General features: G+C 32.3%; 1 protein-coding gene and 1 pseudogene across 1 annotated transcript in view; both read right to left on the bottom strand.

Moving 5' to 3' along the window:
• Positions 1-19,864, bottom strand: part of LOC128169660 (hemicentin-1-like) — a 209,341-nt gene that overhangs the window by 133,098 nt on the left and 56,379 nt on the right. The gene's annotated exons all lie outside the window — the stretch shown is intronic.
• LOC128169650 (bifunctional 3'-5' exonuclease/ATP-dependent helicase WRN-like) lies at positions 2,832-5,014 on the bottom strand (annotated as a pseudogene).

The following is a 19,864-nucleotide window of genomic DNA, read 5'->3' as shown; positions in this document are numbered from 1 at the left end:
TGGTAGGTTGTTGCAACCCAGGACTGCGGAGCATTCGTTTAGTTTTACACATATCTGCTCGTTTAGGTGACGGAAGAGAGAGAAAACAATTCTCCTTCACCCCTTGGATTGATCGTTTGAGCTTATCTTTGAGTTCTGTCGATTCCTTTTCAAGTTTACTAAGTTTTTCAACACTACGGAAACATTTCTGACATACTCCCGTGTCGTTACCTACATCGTATGTATCAACACCGATAGAATCGCTTATTATTTTCTTACGTTCTTCCGTTAACTTAAGCTTTCTATCGAAATATTTCTTAGTGATCTCCTTTCCAAACGAGTCTTTAATTGTCTGGATAAACGAGAACCCACAAATAATGCACATGTTGCATAAACTGTAAGTTTTTTTAGGAGTTTGTGTCTCTTTAGATGGAGCAGCCATCTTGGATAAATGTAAATATAACCGCACAGATTTATGGGAAATCGTCTGCTGGCAGAGTTCTGCTAGCCACAATTTGATTGGCTTATCGAAAGGTCGTTCGGATGTGACCTCTAAGTGGGTTGTTTCAGATGTTCGAGAGCGGTAGCGTATCAGAACAGCTGATTTTAATCAGATTGGGCTAATGCTGCAAAAATTACAAGGCTTTGTGTCCAAAATTGAGGACTTCCATAGACTCATGAATTTCTTAGAGGTATGTATTTGATACATAATACATGTAGTATGTTTCTTGATTGACAGTAGTGTATAGAAGAATTGTTTGTTTTAAGTAAAATTTAAAGAAGACTAAAATGCTTTGAAATTCATGGTACCATTTATTTTTAGGCTATACACAAACTGACATATTCAACCTAGAGTGCTGTTGACCAAGGCACAGTATATTACTATCGGTATGATAAAGCAAGTTTATTTGACTCGTATGTCATACATTTAATGTGTGTATAATAACAGATTTATTGTGAAAATACATGTTACTGGCTTTGAATTATTTTTTATTTAATTGATTGTAGGAACCTCCTGAACATGAGAAATGTGAAAGGGCAAGTGTATAATGCCTACAGAGCATACAAGATGCTGTACTATGTGATCCTGAATGCCATCTGTTTGCTACTTTTCCTGAATTTCTTTGACGTTCCAGACATTGAACATGCAATTGAACTGCCAAGAAACTTTGCAGCTATGTCAGATGAAGAAAAAATAGAGTACATTGACTCTGTTAGTGAAAACATTCTGAGTAAGTATTTTTTTGACAGTACAGATGACATTTTTCAGAATTTACGTAACATTGTGTGTGACCCACAACACCCAGAAATCTATTGGACATCAACACTAGAGGGTGGAAGATTTAAATGGCATCATTGTGACAAAACATATGCACGTGTTCTCTCTTTACAAACCCACGAAGAGAAGGTTCATGACATTCACACTGCAAAGCCATCAAAAAAACCGAAGAATAAAACTCAAGACCAAATGCACGATTACCTTGTCATGCTGTTTAAGCTTGTTATTTTGCACAAGAATTTAGACACTGCTGTTGATATGGGTGACGGTGAGAGGGCTGTAAAATCAGCAAAATATGAACTTCCTGTCTACCATCTGACAAACAAAGTAAAGTATTTTATTGGCTCGATTCATTTGATATCGTTAACATCTGGCATTCTCCCTGATGACCAAAAGGAACGCCTAGTAGCCAACCGCTTCGTAAATTTACAAGGTGGAAAAAACAACAATGTGTCATTGGACGAATACCTTGAAATGTTAAATAGGGACAGCAAGATTGCTTGCTCTGGCCATAAAACAAAAGAAAGCATCCTTGCCGATTCAAAGGAATATCCCCACTTAATAAATTTAGTTAGTCACTTTGATGTTATTACTGAAATCCATAGCAGAAAGGGCTTCCATCACATCCCTAGTTACAAGGAAGATGTTTTAAAGGTCTTAAAAGATTTACAAAATACTAATATGCTTTCTATTGTTCCAAATCGAAAATTCAAGTCTCAAGATATTTCAGTGGACAAAAACCCATTTGACAATGCATTTGTTGGATTATCTACTATGATACATAGACATAAACCAAGCCAACCATTTATTCGCCTAAGAGATCCACGGGTATAACTGTCTTATGCTTAAACTTTTCTAGCCATTTCTTCCTTATGACTGCAACTTTTACATATATCAGTACATAATGACTGCTACTAGTTTTTGAAATGGTAGGTACTGTTGTACATGATTTATCATGCATAATGTATTACACACTGTTTCTATGGTTTTTTTTTGACTGTTTAACATGTATTGTTACATGTACAACCTAACTTTGGTGCATTATATCAAGTCAATCAGACATACGGGTAGTTATAAATGAGCAACATTGTGATTGTATCACGATATCAAAAATATGCATTGCATCTTTAATAAATATTTTATAGCCACCTTATTTGATGTTTCACTGTAAATGTTATTTCAATTACGATACACTTGGTTTACATTTGCTCTATAATTTTATTTGGTAGCAAATTCTAATAACATTGATTATATAGGCTGTAAATGTTTATTAAGAGACTATATTGTCCGATCATTTTAAGACTCTTTTTAATCTCCTTCAGAAGAAGAGATCTATGAAAACATTAGAATTTTAAAAAGCCAAAATACCTAGCTTATGTCTAAAATCATATCTAAAATTTTAAAAATGATGTGAAGAATAATTTTTTACCAACTGATCTGGTATCGACACAATTCTGTCTAAATAATGAAACAGAAACTAATTTTAACTTCAACAAATTTATGCATATATAATCATTGTTGAACATGTTTTGGTATGAAATGAAGTACGGTACATGTTTCTCTAGTAACACTCTCTATCAAAAGACTCTGTAAATCCTTTACAGTGATTTCAAGATAAATTCCAAATTCAGACTTATACACATTGTTTTCAGTAAATAAGACAGCACATAACAATGAATTTCAAAGATCAATAAGAAATTAACATTGATGGATAGAGTTATAATGGTTCATATAAGTCTTAATCAGATTCATATTCCTCTGTTTTATCACTGTCACTATCATCACTTTCCTCTGTGTTCACATTAAAATCATACATTTTTTCAATTGGCAATAATATACATTCTTTACACATACATTTGAGGGCACATTATCACAACATGCATGCTGTCCCACTAAACTTTCTTTTACTTTAATCAGTTTGTGGTCATCCAAAAAATTGTCCAAAAGACAAAGACGTCTACAATCATTCGTAAGAAGTATTTTCTTAATGGCTTGATCATTGATGATACGAATTAAACATTACTAAAGCAATAGATGGCATGTTGTCCCTCCCTACTCTTCCAATTTCTTGCACAAAATCTGAGACATTTGACTGTGCACCATATAAAATAACACTGTTAAAACCTTTGGCATCTATACCCATACCTAGTGCACTTGTTGAAACTAGTATACGAAGTTTACTGTTCAACTCTTTCAGTTCATTAATTATGAAATCTTTCTTAATGTCATCAGTTTCTGAATGATATAAGTCAATATGATGGACACAAGATGGCACCTCTTCAATTAAAAAATTATACACTTTTGACGCATCATTAATTGAAGTACAATAAATTATAACCCTTGGGAAATTTTCACATAAATCTTGGAGAGGGTCGATCAGCCAAAACATGGCAGTTTCTATATTTTTTGACACCTTTTTTACAACTAATTTAAAGTTAGGTTTATCAGGTAAAACAATGATTTCTAAGGATTTGTCACTAAGATTGAGGCACTTCTTTACACGTTTGGCTGTTTTCTTCGTGCATGTTGCACTCAGAGCCAACACATTGGCATTTGGAAATAATGATCGTAGCTCTCCAACGTGTCTAAACCATTTCCTAAATGCCTCCTTGCCATCCTCGCTCTGTCCCCTATAAAACATATTACACAAAATGTTATTGTCTAAAAGTATTTACCGATATTATATCTCATTAAAATTTGGTGTTATATAGATCTGCTTGCTTTAAACAGCTTTAATATTTATTTCATGATAACTTCATTTATTCAATATTAACCATGAACTCTATAATCATTCTTCTAAAGAAATTTTAATTGAATCCAACATATAGATTAGAATGTTTCACTATCAGTCATTTGCATGTACACCACAGGCCACCTAATTGGACACTTGCTATATTATGTATCAATGTGCAACTTGAAAATATGTGCACTTGCCATGTTGCTATTGTATGAAACTCGTCAATAACAATCGTTGAGACTTCAAGACTACTACGCATTGATTCTCTCCATTCTGGGTTGCCAACCAATGCCTCTGGGGAGCCATACACAATATCTACTCTTCCGTCAAGAATATTTCTATCATCCTCATCACTGGACCCTAAAAATAAATATTTCAATAGATTCTGAATACCTGGGATATGTTCTTGTAAATTCATTCAAAATATTACTATGTTATACGATGTTATAATGGGCATTTCGGTAATTTTGAGGGGCACTTCGGTGTTTTCAACGGACATTTCGGTAAATCACGGGCATTTCGGTTAACTCTATGTGCCGATTTATTTTTCTTTTATAATCTGTCAAAAAGCACATTGCTTTCAATGTATTTTATTCAAAGCCGATTTAATAAAGCAGAACAAAATATGCAATATAACTTTTCATACACCAACCTTTATATGCTGCAGTCAAGTTGGAAATACTTCGTAAATATGCCACCTGGTCCTGCATAAGAGAAATCAACGGGCAACATACTTAAATTTTGCCAACGTTCATGCCCATCTCTCTCCGGACAGGAATTGCCATCTGGAATGGCAGAGATTTTCCAAATCCTGTAGGAAGGACCGCCAAACAGTCTTCCAAGTTCACTAGACACTGCAATATCTGTCTCTGTTCTCGTTTCAAACTCGGAATATTAAATTTCTTCAACACCTTTTCAATTGCTTCGTTCATTGTCTCTTTCGCCGCCATTTTGCTTGCACAACCGAACATTAGAAGAAAGACGTTTCTCATTGGTTAAGAAGGCATTTCCGTCTCCAAAACGATTGGTCACTATTTTTACGCAAAATTGACCCCTGACGTGACCCTCTTTGGGATGTTGTTAGATGTTTCTGTAGCCAGTAAGCTAGCGGATCAAACATCTAATTTTAATTAGATTGATTTTATGGCGGAAGGTTCTCAAGAAGAAAATGAATTTTCATGCCTCCAAAATTTTAGAGTACTATATTTTTCTTTCTGTATAACGACATTGTGTAAAACATTTTAAAACAATATTTTGATATTTCTTTTGATATATTTTGCGCTTTTAGCTTATATTTTCCAGAGGTCAAGAAAAAATAATTAATTTTTGCCTAAAATTATATTACTTCACGTCATATCTCAATTTTAAATGTGACCCCTACTCTTTTTTACTTTTACATGAGACATTAAATGTTTGTCTGTTGTATGCAAAAGTCTGGGAAAATGGCATTACTATTATTTTTTTTTTAATTGAGATATAACTTGAATACTCCAAAATTTTGTAATAATCTTTACATTTGATGTTGTATTTATTATGTACTGGCATTTGATGCCATCAGTAAAGCAAGTTTTTATTAAACTTTGTTTTGGATATTACTTTTATACTCACTACATGTGTTCAAAAATGGCATGTGACATAGGTAACAAAGAAAATAAATAACCATCTTTTTGTCCAAGATGTTTTTGGATGATTGACATTACTAGTATTTCAGGTGCCAACCTCCTTTAGCCTACGTTTTTCTAATCAAATGAATCCCAATACTCTCTGCTATTTCTTAAGAGAAAGTATTTTAATTGTAATATTATTTAATTTAGAAAATGAATTATTGAGTATTTCTTTTAAATATTCATTTATCTGTAGCGACACTTACAACAGCTGGCGTGGACTGACCCTGCTGTAACAAACTCATTTTCATTAAGTTGTGATGAAAAAAAATTAAACTGAAATAAAAATATTTCCAGATATTGTTCTTTGCCAGCACTTTTATACAAATAAAACTTCAGGTTAAACAAAAAAAAGAGAAATAAATAAGAATGGCATTTTTTCATTAAAGGAAAGTTAAATTATATTTGAAAATGCTATTTGTAAAATATTTTTCGTTGCAGAAAGAAACATGTGAAAGGTAAAAAAGCTTTTAAAATATATAAAATATCTTAATTATGCTTCCTTTTATTTACTTTTAAACATGTTTTTCCAGTAGTTAAACAAGAAGCACGCGATAATGTCAATTTTAAGATCATTTGAGGAGATTTGAATTCCAAGTTAGGTCAATTCATTAAAGAATTTGTGTTGAATTCTGTATCATGCATCTAACCTTATAAAAAAAAGACTTCTTAAAAAAAAAAAGAAATTGACAAACACATGATTACTCGACTATTTAGCATACCATGCAAATGAAAAATATACAAACATCTCACAAAGAACAGCAACAGTCATGGTTTGACTGTGTGTTTTTTCTATCCATTACTTTAGTTGTTCTCTGCTGCACATCTGTAGGTCCCAGAACGGTTCCTCTGTACGTTAGGTAACTGTACAGTGGAACCATTCAGGATTAAACTTGAGTTTTCCTCGGTCTAGTAGAATGTGAGAGAGCTAGGAACACCAGCCCAAGCACCGGACTGACATACAGGTAATTGATAAATGCCCCAATTATTTGTTTTTAGTCAGATATGTTAAAATTTGTTTTTTGAACTTACACGGTTGATTATTGTTCGGCTGTTTCAAATGTCTGTAACCTAAAACAAGTAAAAAATTTTACAGTTCTTCATATTTTGACCACTTGATAATCATGAATTTGAATTTAAAAACTAGTAGTTTCGAAGTGTTTTAGACTACTAGATGCACAGAGAACTCGGAAGGACTAATGACCAACACAATGTTTGACTATCGCAGTCCTCTGCACGGTATATATTTTTTGGAATACTTGTTATAATTACCTATAAAATGTATACCCTAAATTGCTCCCCTTTCTGAAGTGGAGAAAATCGATTCCTAATACTTTTTTGTTGACATCCCCGCGTCAGAATATTTGGAGAGGGTTATATCTTAAAGAATAACTTCCAGCCTTGAGGTATGCCGGTCCATTCAACACAAAAAATAAGCAACTTTATCTACCTTTGTCACTCGACAAATGTAAAACCTTCAATATTTTATGATAAAGAAAGATACTTCCTTGTTTTTGTTGAAAACCTATAGAAGAGTGACAATATCATCAAAAAATTTATTTTAATGTACCACCCTACTTCAATTTGGTTTTTTTTTTTGGGGGGGGGAGAATTTATATTATCCGATAATAATTCTCACCCGGTCGTAGAAATTACTACGGTCAAAATTTAAAATAATTAACGGTCAAAGATTAATGACTGAAATACGACCAAAAATGTACAATCTGAAAATAAATGTAAAATTCGCGAATTAATTATCAATTTTAAACATTTTAATACGATTTTTGTTTTTGTTGGTTATATATATAATGATATGAAGCAAAAAATTTACAATAATGTTTGTCTGTCTGTTTGTCTGTTAAGCGTTTTTCTCAAAATAATTATACTTTTGAGGGTTGAAATGTAATTTAATCGCACGTCTGTTAAATACACTCTTTATCTATAACAAAAACTAAGTTTTTTCCACTGAAACAGACACGATTCATAAGAAAAAGCTTGTGCAATTCAGATTTCCTTCCTCATATTTGTTTATCCTACTCTAGAACAACTATGATTAGCTTAGTGCAGTATCTATAACAACAGATTAATACTAGCAGAAATAAAACTATATTGAATGTTGAAGAACTCCATAATAATAGAACAAATCAAACAATGTATCAAGCTGATTGTTAGATTGTTATTTTATCATGTTTACTAATAAAATGAAGTCAGCGAACCAAGAGTACAGATTTGTTAGCTTTTCTACTTCGTGTGTGGTACGAAATATCAGACACACCGATTTCAGGAATAAGTTTTTTTTGAAATGTTATACAACTATTTCGTATAAGAATCATGATAACAAGTAAAAAAAAATCTATTTTTAAAAAATTCTTGAGAAATTCTTGACAGACAATCTAAAATACGAAATACGTTAATTTCTTCACTTTAATTATCTTATCAAACTGATTTGATTGCGTGATTAAGAAAAATACGCCCAATTGCCAAGTATGTAGCTTTGCAAAAATTTGAAGAAAAAAAAACAATTCATGAGTTTGTAATCACTTCAATATGTATATTGTCAAAACATATATAAATCATTTGTGTACATGTAGTTGACCCTGTATCTGTAAATACGATCATTTTTACTATCATAATATTAATTAAACATTGTTTTAGCTTATAAGGCATGTAACACTATCACATGTGTTATAGTTTATGGATATCAGACTTTAGGTTGATCAATGTTTGTTTTATTTACAAGACAAATATTAAAAATTTAAACTTGCATCAGACTTGTAGACAACAATTTCTATTATACAAGTAATAACTTTCCAAAAAGCTTGCCTGACAATTAAATGGAAGCCTGCATGAATCGATGACACTATCTTTTAAAAAATTAATTTTAATTTTCGCTGCTGATCATAAATTTATAAACAGAACGTTTATTATTTAAGAAGATATTTCAGTCGTTTCCTTTGATCTGGTACATGTATATCAATTGAAAGTAAATAATTTCATTTTATTTTAGGAATGCACATGCGTGTATCATTCAAGTAATTAAGCATGTGAGCTTGAAAGCGGAAGATAAAACAATCAAATTTTAATTTGTTTTTGTTATATTAAGAAATATTAAGGAAATAGGAAAGGATAGTCAAGCACGTATTATCTTCTTGACAAGCAATTAAAAAACAGGAAGGAATTCTCAAAATCAAGTAGAAAAATCCTAATCCGTGGTGAGGGGGAGGGAGTTGAAGGGGCGGGTAGTTTTTATTGTAACTTCAATTCAATTAAATTGAAATCCCTTTTTTCAGTGTCATATATTACATGCTCCGACAAAAGTGGAGGGTAGGGGGCATTCATGACATTTCCAATTTTTTAATAAGTCAAGTTAAGAAACGTGTCTGTTGTAAAAAAAAAAAAAAAGTGGGAGAGGTAGCACACCTACCCCCGATGTTGCGTGCCTGTGATGTGTATATACGGTGTGTTCTGGAGTATTTTTATGATCCCCATTTGAACTTGTCAACTAATCGGCACGCAAAATTTATGAATGAGACACATTATGGCGTGAAGCCCTGCTTTACCATTCACGCAGCACTAAATGATCTCCAATGGTTTGAATGAACTCATCAACTGGCAGAGATCTATTTGAAGGGGATCAACTGATTTTTTGACATTTGTTTTGTAACAACAACATATATCAGACTTTGGATCGAATGTTTCAGAAGAAATTATCGAATTAACATATATAAACACTTGAGTTGTAATTGTTTAATATACTTTCAGTATGACACGTCAGTAACACCCTTTTCAAGATGAATGAACTCGCCCAATTGATCGAAAATCGGGTCACACCCCGCTTCGGCGAATTTGTTCCTCCAGTAAATATTCCAGCTACATGAATACATGAATTTGTTTGAATTCAAAATGATGATTCGTTGTTAGTGATGATAATCCAACATCAATTATTACTTGCATTGTACATGTACCGTAATAGGCAATGTGTAACAACTTGTTTCGTTGACACCCCAGCCTCGCACCCTTCAAATATGGCTGTTGCTCATTACATCCTATATAACATTTTCATCAATTGCAAATGTAAATGTTGAAACATTAAACATGCATTGGTTTATCTCTTTATGAAAAATCTTGATATTTCTTGCTCCCATTGTTTGCAATATTTCGGAGAATGCTACTTTCAAACCTTAGATACGCCTGATCTCATGACGTAAGGTAATAAAACAAAACTTGTATTTTGAAATTTTGTTAATTAACTCTACCGAACAAAAATGGTTGACATCAAAATGAAGAAAATCTTTTTCAAAAAGCTCAAATCTTTAGTTTTTCTCATTTAAAAAATATTTGACGTGAGAAAACTCTACAACCGGACGAAAATGTTTGAAAAGGGTGATATCATTAAGAAAATATAACTTTTATCCGTGACGTATGCCGGTGTCGTATAATTTAAGGTCCGCCCTGTAAAATGGTCCGGGGCGGACCATAAATGTTAACATTTAAGGTCCGCCTTTGCTATAAAAGGGTCCGGCCCGTATAAGAAAAGGTCCGCCCTAATAAAAGGTCCGGGGTCTATTTATTATTTCTTTATCTTGACTTATCTTCAAGTTGTGTCTATACGTATCTTTTTGTTTTAACCAGTTATCATTTTATAATTGCTTAAAGTAGAATACTGAAACTTACGACAAGTGAAGTAATCAATTTCCACCCGTTGTATTGAAAATAATTGCTGATTCAATAGCTCGTTAAATTTGATTACGGTTTTAAATCACAACTGGAAAGAAATGAAGGACTCTTTTAGGGCTCTTTTAACATTGTAAAACCAACAGGAAATGGAGCTTGTTGTTGACACCTGTATAACAACAATGGCTTCATACAGGTGTGATAATTATACCCGAGCCCCCTGCGCTTTGGTGTAAGCAGGTGAATTCATTAGGCAATTAGCGGTTGTTATTAACTACGTTCACACATGAGACATAATTTAATGGCATCTTTTCTCGTAGCAACTTAAAGAAGTATGTATTTATTTTAAAAAGCGAGATTGCGGTTCAGAAAAAAGAAAACCTTTGAAAATCATTGATCGCAGGTGTTATAAACTTTTACTATAACTAAGATCGTTTGTTTATTTATTTATGTATATTTACGAACACCAGGTAAGATTCGTTCGATTTCTTACGAAAATTGATTGTAATTCATAGTTTAGTAGAAATTAACTGACAGGACTTGAATAATTTCATATACTTCTATCAATCAACTCATTAATTTGTTTACATATAAGATGTAAGTATAAACAATTGTATAGATGATTCAATGATTCTTCTTCGTTATGATTGTAGCGTAGCGATCGCTGCAGAAAAAAAGCATTACTAATTAATAACCATTTAGCGCGAGGTTATGCATTTTTCTGCAATTTGTTTCAAAGTGCATTGTCCTTAAAAAAATGCATAACAATATCTATGTCAAGTGACACGCGTGGGACAGAAGAATATTTCATGAATCTATCCCTTTTAAACAATATTCTTTTGGATATGAAAATAACTATATACTTTTGATTTTACATTTGAGCACATCGAGGTACATTTTACTTCTTTTAAATGAAAGAATTTTTAAATAAAATTCATTTTACAATATAAACGAAAACATGATTTAAAATGTGCTCAAGAGCACATTAGTACATGCAATCTGAAACAGGAATTCCGACTGATATTTTTTATTGTTTGTCGGGGAACGTACTTCACATAGAGCCTAATCCTTTTCAGCTTCTTTTATCATTAGTTCTTTCTTATAAAATAAGATAGAGATAAGTTTGATCAGAGCTAAAAGAGATTTTGGATATATGATATAACAAAGACATACTGTTGTTTTGTTCTAATTTATAAAAGCACACAAATCAATTGCAACAGGGTTTTTTTTTATTTATGAAAAGATGCGAAATAAAATCCGTCACCATATGCATGATTAACAAAACGTTTCCATCATCAATACAAGTAATGTCACACAATGCACCGCGCTTATCGTATGTGATGTATTATATAAAATATTATAATAAAAAAATTGACATGTAAAAATTTTAATTCGAATAAGGAAATTGATTTAAATCTTGTTGAATGATTAAAAAGATATGTTAATAACATCATATTCGTGACACTGTCGCATCATAAACCTATGCCTTTTTAAAGGTTTTTATTTCAGAGTAAATGACGATTAAATTTGAAAAACTTTAAGCAACAAAATATTTTAAAATAGATATATTAACATAGACATTTTAAAAATAAGAAAATCGTAAGCGTTCATTTCGGTTAACTACACAACACTTTCAGAGCTTTTTGTTTTGTTTCTAGATCTATGAATGTCCATGCATGAGAGAGAGAGAGAGAGAGAGAGAGAGAGAGAGAGAGAGAGAGAGAGAGAGAGAGAGAGAGAGTACCCTCCATATGGTTTCAATATTTTTTTAAAGCCTATGCCATGCTGACTAAAAAAATCGATAGAGTAATTACGCGCGGAAGGAAAATTAACGCTACTAGATACGTATATCACCAGCAATATCATAAGACCAGAGGCTACGTTTATGGCTTTTTTGAAAACTGGTCACACATCAAATAATCCACTTTACGACTCTTTCAAGCACAGAAGATATTTTTTTTTTGGTAATGTACTAAATGGAAAATATGATTTTAAAGAATCACGGTTAATTCTTCGTTAAGAAATAAATTACGAAGTTTTTTTTGTTTTTTTTTTTATATAATGTCAAGAATTCAAAAATAACGTTGCTAGTGTGCGGCGTATAACATTATTCAAAGTTCTATACAATTATATTCAGAAATAATTATCTTGTTGCCTTAAAAATTTCACACCTTTTGGATTAAATTTGATTGAATATAATCTCTGCTCGATTGATTAAAACCAAAAAGTATGTATACGAGTTCAATGAGCATGGGGCTTTTGCCTTTATTTATTGAGCCATTTTTTTTCAAATCATAATTTATTATCCAAAGCTGCATAACTTTTCTCCCATTGGATTTACTCAATTCCTACACACCCTGCAATCTAAAATATACTAAAATGGTCTTATTATATTAAACAATACTTGACTTTGACCCGTGCGTGCACGGGTTGACACTGCATATCGGACATTTACGAAATAGATACATCGACACACCTTATTATTGACATTTACATAACAAAGCTATAAGCATACAATAATGCTATTAATTTCACTACACTTTCCTTTGTTTGAAAAATCTAACTGTGTCTCGGGAAAGGCCCTCAGCACAGTTAGAATGCCTCCCTCATACCTGTAATGTAGCAGAAAATTGCAGAATCGCTCCGGAACGATTTTGGAGAAAGTTAATGAAGTTGCATTTGAATAACAGTCAAATTCATCACAACAAACCTTTTTGAGACTTCAAATACCTTTCAACTAAAAATTTTAATCCATAGAATGGAAGAATTCAACACATTTTCACCAACGTACACGTATTTTCTTTGTAAAACTGGGTCCGTAGGACATTAATCATTTTTACGATAAAACATATTCTATCTTCACTCTCTTAACAAATATAATGTAACTTTTTTGCATGTACTCAAATATTTTTTGTCATCACGAAGTCCTACTTTCTATTTAACAAAGCTAATATGTTTTACGGTGCGACCGTTGGGGCGAGCACAGCATGTGATCAAACAATGAATTATAATAAATTAAGAAAATAAAATTAACAACGTGAAATTTGAATGTAAAAAAATAAAACATACCTATTTTTCAGTAAATTTTCATTATTCATAGTTTATAAGATTTGTTATAATTTATTTATTTATATGTAGAACAATAGTTTAATCTCAGATACAATGTTGTTAAATAATAAAGATTTTAATATATAAATATTCATTGCACTGCATCTCCTCTTTTAAAGTGATTGTGATTATGATTGATTGATTGATTTCCCCCTTTTTTTTTGCAGTAGACATTTTTTCTTAAACTTACATATAAAACTTGACTCATCATAGAGCTCCCCCCATGCTAAATTTTTTTTTCATTTTTGTCAATTTATACATAGAAAATCGACTTACCATGGATTTGCCCCTCCACTTAAAAAAAATAATTAATGTTTAATTTTATTTTTAATTTACGCTTAAAAATATTTGCTTATCATGTTAAAAGAACGCATGTAATAAATGGAAGTGAAAATAAAGAAACCATTGAACTGCTAAAGAGCTGAAGGATTAGAATTTTCATTTTTTTTTTCTTTTTGCTTGCAAAGATTTTTTGGATGAGGCTGCCATCCACCCCCTTTAAAAAAAGGCGCTGCTACGTATAACGTTACGTTTCAGGAAATTACCGTAATTATAGTGAATAAAATATTTGTGAGCATTCATCCAAATTAGTGCAATTTACAACTGTTTCCTGTATCTGAAGAAATGTCCTTATTCGTCAGCTGTTCTTTATCTTAGCCTTTGCAAGATTTTGAGAGGATTTTGGTCATTTCAGCAGATTTACAATAACTTCAATTAGAGTAATTTCCCCTTATCAGTGCTTATTGTGACGTCAAAGCTGACGTTGGTTAAGTGTCGTCTTACTCTTTAAAACTCCACTGAGAAATAAAAGTATGGGAAGTATACTGTTTTATTTACTTAAAAAGCATGATGTTCTTAAAATTACACATCTTATAAGCTTTTCAAAGGTTTTACTTTGATTCTCGGGAGAACGTGATGTTGTAACGTGAGGTTGGAAACCATTGGTACTATTAATTGTGGGTCAAAATTTACTGACTCCGAAAAAATATATCGGATCAATGTGTAAACGTTTGTAACGTCACACGATTATTTTTGATTGAAAGTGTACTGAGGTGAACTTTAGAGGTAACATTGACTGTAGGTCGCTTACATCGTTATTGTTTTTACTGTCTAAATTTGTCTTGCTGATTCTCGTGAGAGTGTGAAGTGATAAAAATTGCCATGATTACAGGGAACTACTGGGACGATTAAAACCATGCATTACTGGTCCGATTTACTGACGCCAAAAAAATCCGTTGAATGAATGTGCAACTATAGTCCGAATTTTCTATTCACACACGCCTTGCCGGTAGAGCTCGCTTCGCGCCGGCGCTGCGCGCCGGAGAGCTGCGCTCGCTATTAATAGATATAGAACGCTTGAATATTATCCCCTTCTCCTTAAACAAATAAAGGGCGGACCTTTTCTTGGGCTATAATATAAGGTCCTACCTCCCAAAAAACAAAGTTCTATAAATCGGGGATGTTTAAAACTTTTCGTTTTTTACTAAGAATATTAGGCCGGGCCTTTTCTTGGGCTACAATATAAGATCCTACCTCCCCCCCCCCCCAAAAAAAAAAATGTTCTATAAAGGGAAGGGGGGGGGGGTTATTAAAAATTTTCGTTTTCTATTTAGAATATTAGGCCGGACCTTTTCTTGGGCTGTAATATAAGGTCCTCCCTCCCATAAAACAAAGTTATATAAAGGGGGATGTTTAAGACTTTTGGTTTTCTATTAAGAATATTAGGGCGGACCATTTCTTGGGCTATAATATAAGGTCCTACCTCCCAAAAAACAAAGTTCTATAAAGCGGTGATGTTTAAAACTTTCCTTTTTCTATTAAGAATATTTGGGCGGACCTTTACTTGGGCTATAATATAAGGTCTTACTACCTACCTAATAAACAAAGTTCTGTAAAAGGGAATGTTTATATAACTTTTTGTTTTCTATTCAGAATATTAGGGCGGACTTTTTCTTGGGTTATAATATAAGGTCCTACCTCCCAAAAAACAAAGTTCTATAAAGGGGGATGATTAAAACTTTTCGTTTTCTATTAAGAATATTAGGGCGGACCTTTACTTGGGCTATAATATAAGGTCCTACCTCCCAAAAAACGAAGTTCTATGAAGGGGGATGATTAAAACTTTCGTTTTCTATTTAGAATATTAGGGCGGACCTTTTATTGGGCTATAATATAAGGTCCTACTACCCAATAAACAAAGTTCTATAAAGCGGGGGATGATTAAAACTTTTCGTTTTCTATTCAGAATATTAGGGCGGACCTTTTTTTGGGCTATAATATAAGGTCTTACTATCCAATAAACAAAGTTCTATAAAGCGGGGATGTTTAAAACTTTTCGTTTTCTATTCAGAATATTAGGGCGGACCTTTTCTTCGGCTATAATATAAGGTCCAGTTTGCTGGGACCCTTCAATAATAGAGCTTATGCTTTTTTTTCGGATGCTTGCACATTTTAACCTTGCCAAGAATGAAGAAACTTTTAAAAAAGAACAAAACAGACTTCAAATTATACAATAATAAATAATCTGTATTCAAAACAATATGCACAAAAACAACATTAACATTTTTCTTTTTCAGACAATTTAAGGTGGTATGGGACATCTATCACAATTAATCGGGATGAAAGTTCATTATAATTAAAATACCTTCACTGGTTTGGAATATTCAAATCTCAGAATATTTAACCAAAAATACTCTATTGAGAAAGTAAAATTTTAAAATCCACAGCGGGATTTGAACTCATGACTTGCAGACTCGTAGAGAAACCTCTTACCCACTGCGCTACACTGTTGAATAACAAATTTGGGAAAGAAACTACCGGTATTTAAAAAATTACAGTTCAATTTTTGTTTATTTTGATAAATAGTACATATAAATATGGAGGTGTCCCCTACCATCTTAAGTACAAAGTGTACATAGCATCATTAATATATTAATATTCAAGTCTGCATTCTTCACATAAACACAACAGTCAAATATGGTATCATACAAAGTGCCCAAAAACAGCAACCACCGTCCGGATCTGTCCATAAGAGAAGCAACTTAAGGATGTACAACGTTAACATCCAAGTTTGCATTCTTCCCGCCAAACACACAACAGGCAGATATGATCGTCCTTTGACACTTTCCTTCTGTTGTTGTTCGAACACTGTAGGTGCACCCAGATGGAACAGTCTTGACATTGTGTCCAAATCCCCGACTTGGGCTTCCTACAAAAAGGAATCTGGCACACGTCATCCTCTTCTGTCGTACCATCCATCAGTCTTTGCTTAATGTACCTTCTGTATCTGGCCACATGACACTGCCTCATTATCTGCACATTTACGTTGCACAGAATGGCTTCAGCATACTAAAAATAATTTAAAAAATCATATTAGTACTATATATGATAAGAGTTAAATTTGGCCCCCATAATTCGCCATTTTTTCAGTGTTTCAGGTACAATAAAATGTTAACTTATTTTTTAGAAGAGTTGATATAAAATATATTTCTCATCTATTTATTTGATTTATATGCACTCACTGGCAGTATATGACGTCAGAAATGAGGCCATTTCTATAATTGAATCAAAAACAGCCAAAAATTGACATTTTTCTTATCTACTTACGAATGGGAAATATAGAGCGCATGCTTGAACAAGGAAAATGTTTTTGTCACTTATTAGTCTTGGCTAGATAAATCTCTGGTTACAATATTTTGTTTATTCAAGCATGCGCTCTATGTTTTCAGAAGGAAAAACTGCTTGAAAATAAGCTGTTTTATGCTAAAAATGCAAAAATGGCGGGAAAAGGTTGTCTTTACAATGTCATATTTCTAAATTGTGGGCACTTGAACCAAAATGAGTATTATGTAAGCACATCACATACATATCTGTACCAAGAAAACAAAGAATTATAGTAAAATGATGATGTTCATTTTAGGGGGTCATTTTAGGCCCATTTCATATATAGTCCTTTAATAACCCTTAACCTTGTTATTAAGTTTGTAATATTTTCAGGTCAGACGACATGTTCCTCAATTTTAGATTTTTAGATAACAATTTCCAGGAATTTGTTAATGGTTTACTATACTTCTTTGACAAGCTTTCTTGCAAAAAATCAGGGTACCTTACCAGGTATTTCTGCAAAATACTAGAGTATGCATTATCCTATATAATCTTCTTGAAAATACACTTGAATTGCTGATATAAAAATAAATACATCTACAGCACTGCGAAATTCACTATATTAGAAAAATATGAACTCACGACCTCTAGAACCTATATGCTTCTGGCAGTGAGCGGCCACAGTTATAACCACTCGACCATCTAGACATATGACCATTTACAAGTAAATTTTGATCATTTTTAAAGTATTTATAAAATTGATATTTTTTATTGGAACTCTTTATTACGAGGAGATACAAAAATATTCTCGAGGAACGTGTTGTCTGACCTTAAATACTGTAAATTCCTCACATTACGCGAGTACTTAATTCCGCTATCCCCCTGGTTTGTTTCGAATCGCGACAATATAAAATCGGAACGTTGAACTTTTCTACTTATTTCTTATAATTTTCAACTCTCAGAAAATAATGGCAAGATTTTAAAATCCGCGAAGGATGCTTCACACGATTTTACGTGGATATTAATTCCTCGCATTTATTTAGGAATTTACAGTATGATATATCTATCTTTAAATTTATACATCAACAAACCATTTATACGCATAATCTAAGTTTATGCTTTATATAACTTACCATAAGAACAAAGACTCCACAACTGTTGCCATCTCTTTGACGACTTACAGCTTGATGGTCACTTCTCCATTTTTCCAACCCTTCCGGAATGTATTTTTCCTTCGTGAACATGTACTTCCTTTACAAATAAAAAAGAAAAATAAATAACTACCAGAGATTACCACATACTTTGTTTAATAAAATTAGTTGTCATTATCATATAGTGTTATTATCATAAAGTCCATAAATACACGTTAGTTCAAATTACAATTTATATTTTCATATATCTTTTTTCCTTTCCTAAACAGTTTAGAAAGATATCATATCTACAAATGTTATCTTGCTTCCCTAAATGATTTACATAAAAAAAAACAATATCTGGGTGTTAGTCAAAGAGTTTTAAAGAGGGCTCGTTGGCCATTTTAGACTTTTTTAGAAGCAGAGCTCTATATAAAAATATAAGGAAATATGCAAATTTAAAAACATTTTTTTTAGACATTTACTTTGCTAAATAATACTTTCCATCTTAACAATCTTTTTCTTGAAATTTTAGGTAGATCTAATGGTTAGTACTTGACCACCTAGCCTCCTTAAGCAAGACCAACATAACAAAGAATCTCTACTTAATTTTACAGATTTTCATATTCGTATTTTACAGCACTGGAAATACCTTATTGAAGCATCATAAAACAATAAAAGTAAAAATCTAAAAGTTTTCTTTTCATAGTGAGGCCTTTGTTATGTAAACAAAACCCCAGTCTTGCTCTTGGTTAAGTATTTGTTTTATTGGTATATGTTTCAATCAAATGTTGCTTTTTTATGTTAATAGTATAAATTATGAACACATTGAATCAGTTTCCCTTGTTTGCAATAAGTCATTTTGTCAAAGAAATGGTAATTCCATACTTTTCATCATATGTAAACAAATATAAGACTTGAGCTTTGTTTACATGACAACGAATCCATATCTCTGTATTTTTCTTATAACTTGACTACGAACCAGGGATGGGGTAATGGTAATTTTTAATGGTAATTGAGTGTAATTAATTACAAATTATGATGGAATTTAAAGTAATGTGTAATTGGCCAAATTTTCAATTACATGTAATGGTAATTTAATTAATTACTTTCAAAAAAGGCATGTAATTCCAATTACTTTTCAATTATATTCAATTACCCACTGATGTACATATAAATATAAAGTTGTCCACTACCCATTGTTCCCCACACTATCAATGGCACAAGGTCAAGATAGGAAGAGTAGCTAAAAAGCATTGAACTATTGTTATATATATATCATACTAAATATTTTTCAAATTAAATTCAATAATTAAACATAACACTACTGAATTCAAAATCCACTGATATTCCCAAATATTGACTGACATTGTCTGACATCCACTGTACATTGACTGTACCTCACTGTACATTTCACAGACTTCCACTGTACCCCTCTGTACCCCACTATACATTTCTACTGAACAACACTGTATCCCACTTTACACCACTGTACAGTCCTACTGACTTCCACTGTACCCCACTGTACGCCACTGTACAGGGCACTGACCAGCACTGTACCCCACTGTACGCCACTGTACCGCGCACTGACCACCAGCACTGTACCCCACTGTACGCCACTGTACTATTAATTTGAGACAAAATCAGATTTTTAAATCTTCAGTATATTTTTTTTCTTCGATATTTATTT

This window comes from Crassostrea angulata, unplaced genomic scaffold (assembly GCF_025612915.1).
Source record: "Crassostrea angulata isolate pt1a10 unplaced genomic scaffold, ASM2561291v2 HiC_scaffold_167, whole genome shotgun sequence".
In the NCBI taxonomy this organism is placed as follows: Eukaryota; Metazoa; Mollusca; class Bivalvia; order Ostreida; family Ostreidae; genus Magallana; species Magallana angulata.
This window is presented reverse-complemented; position numbering and strand designations above follow the sequence as displayed.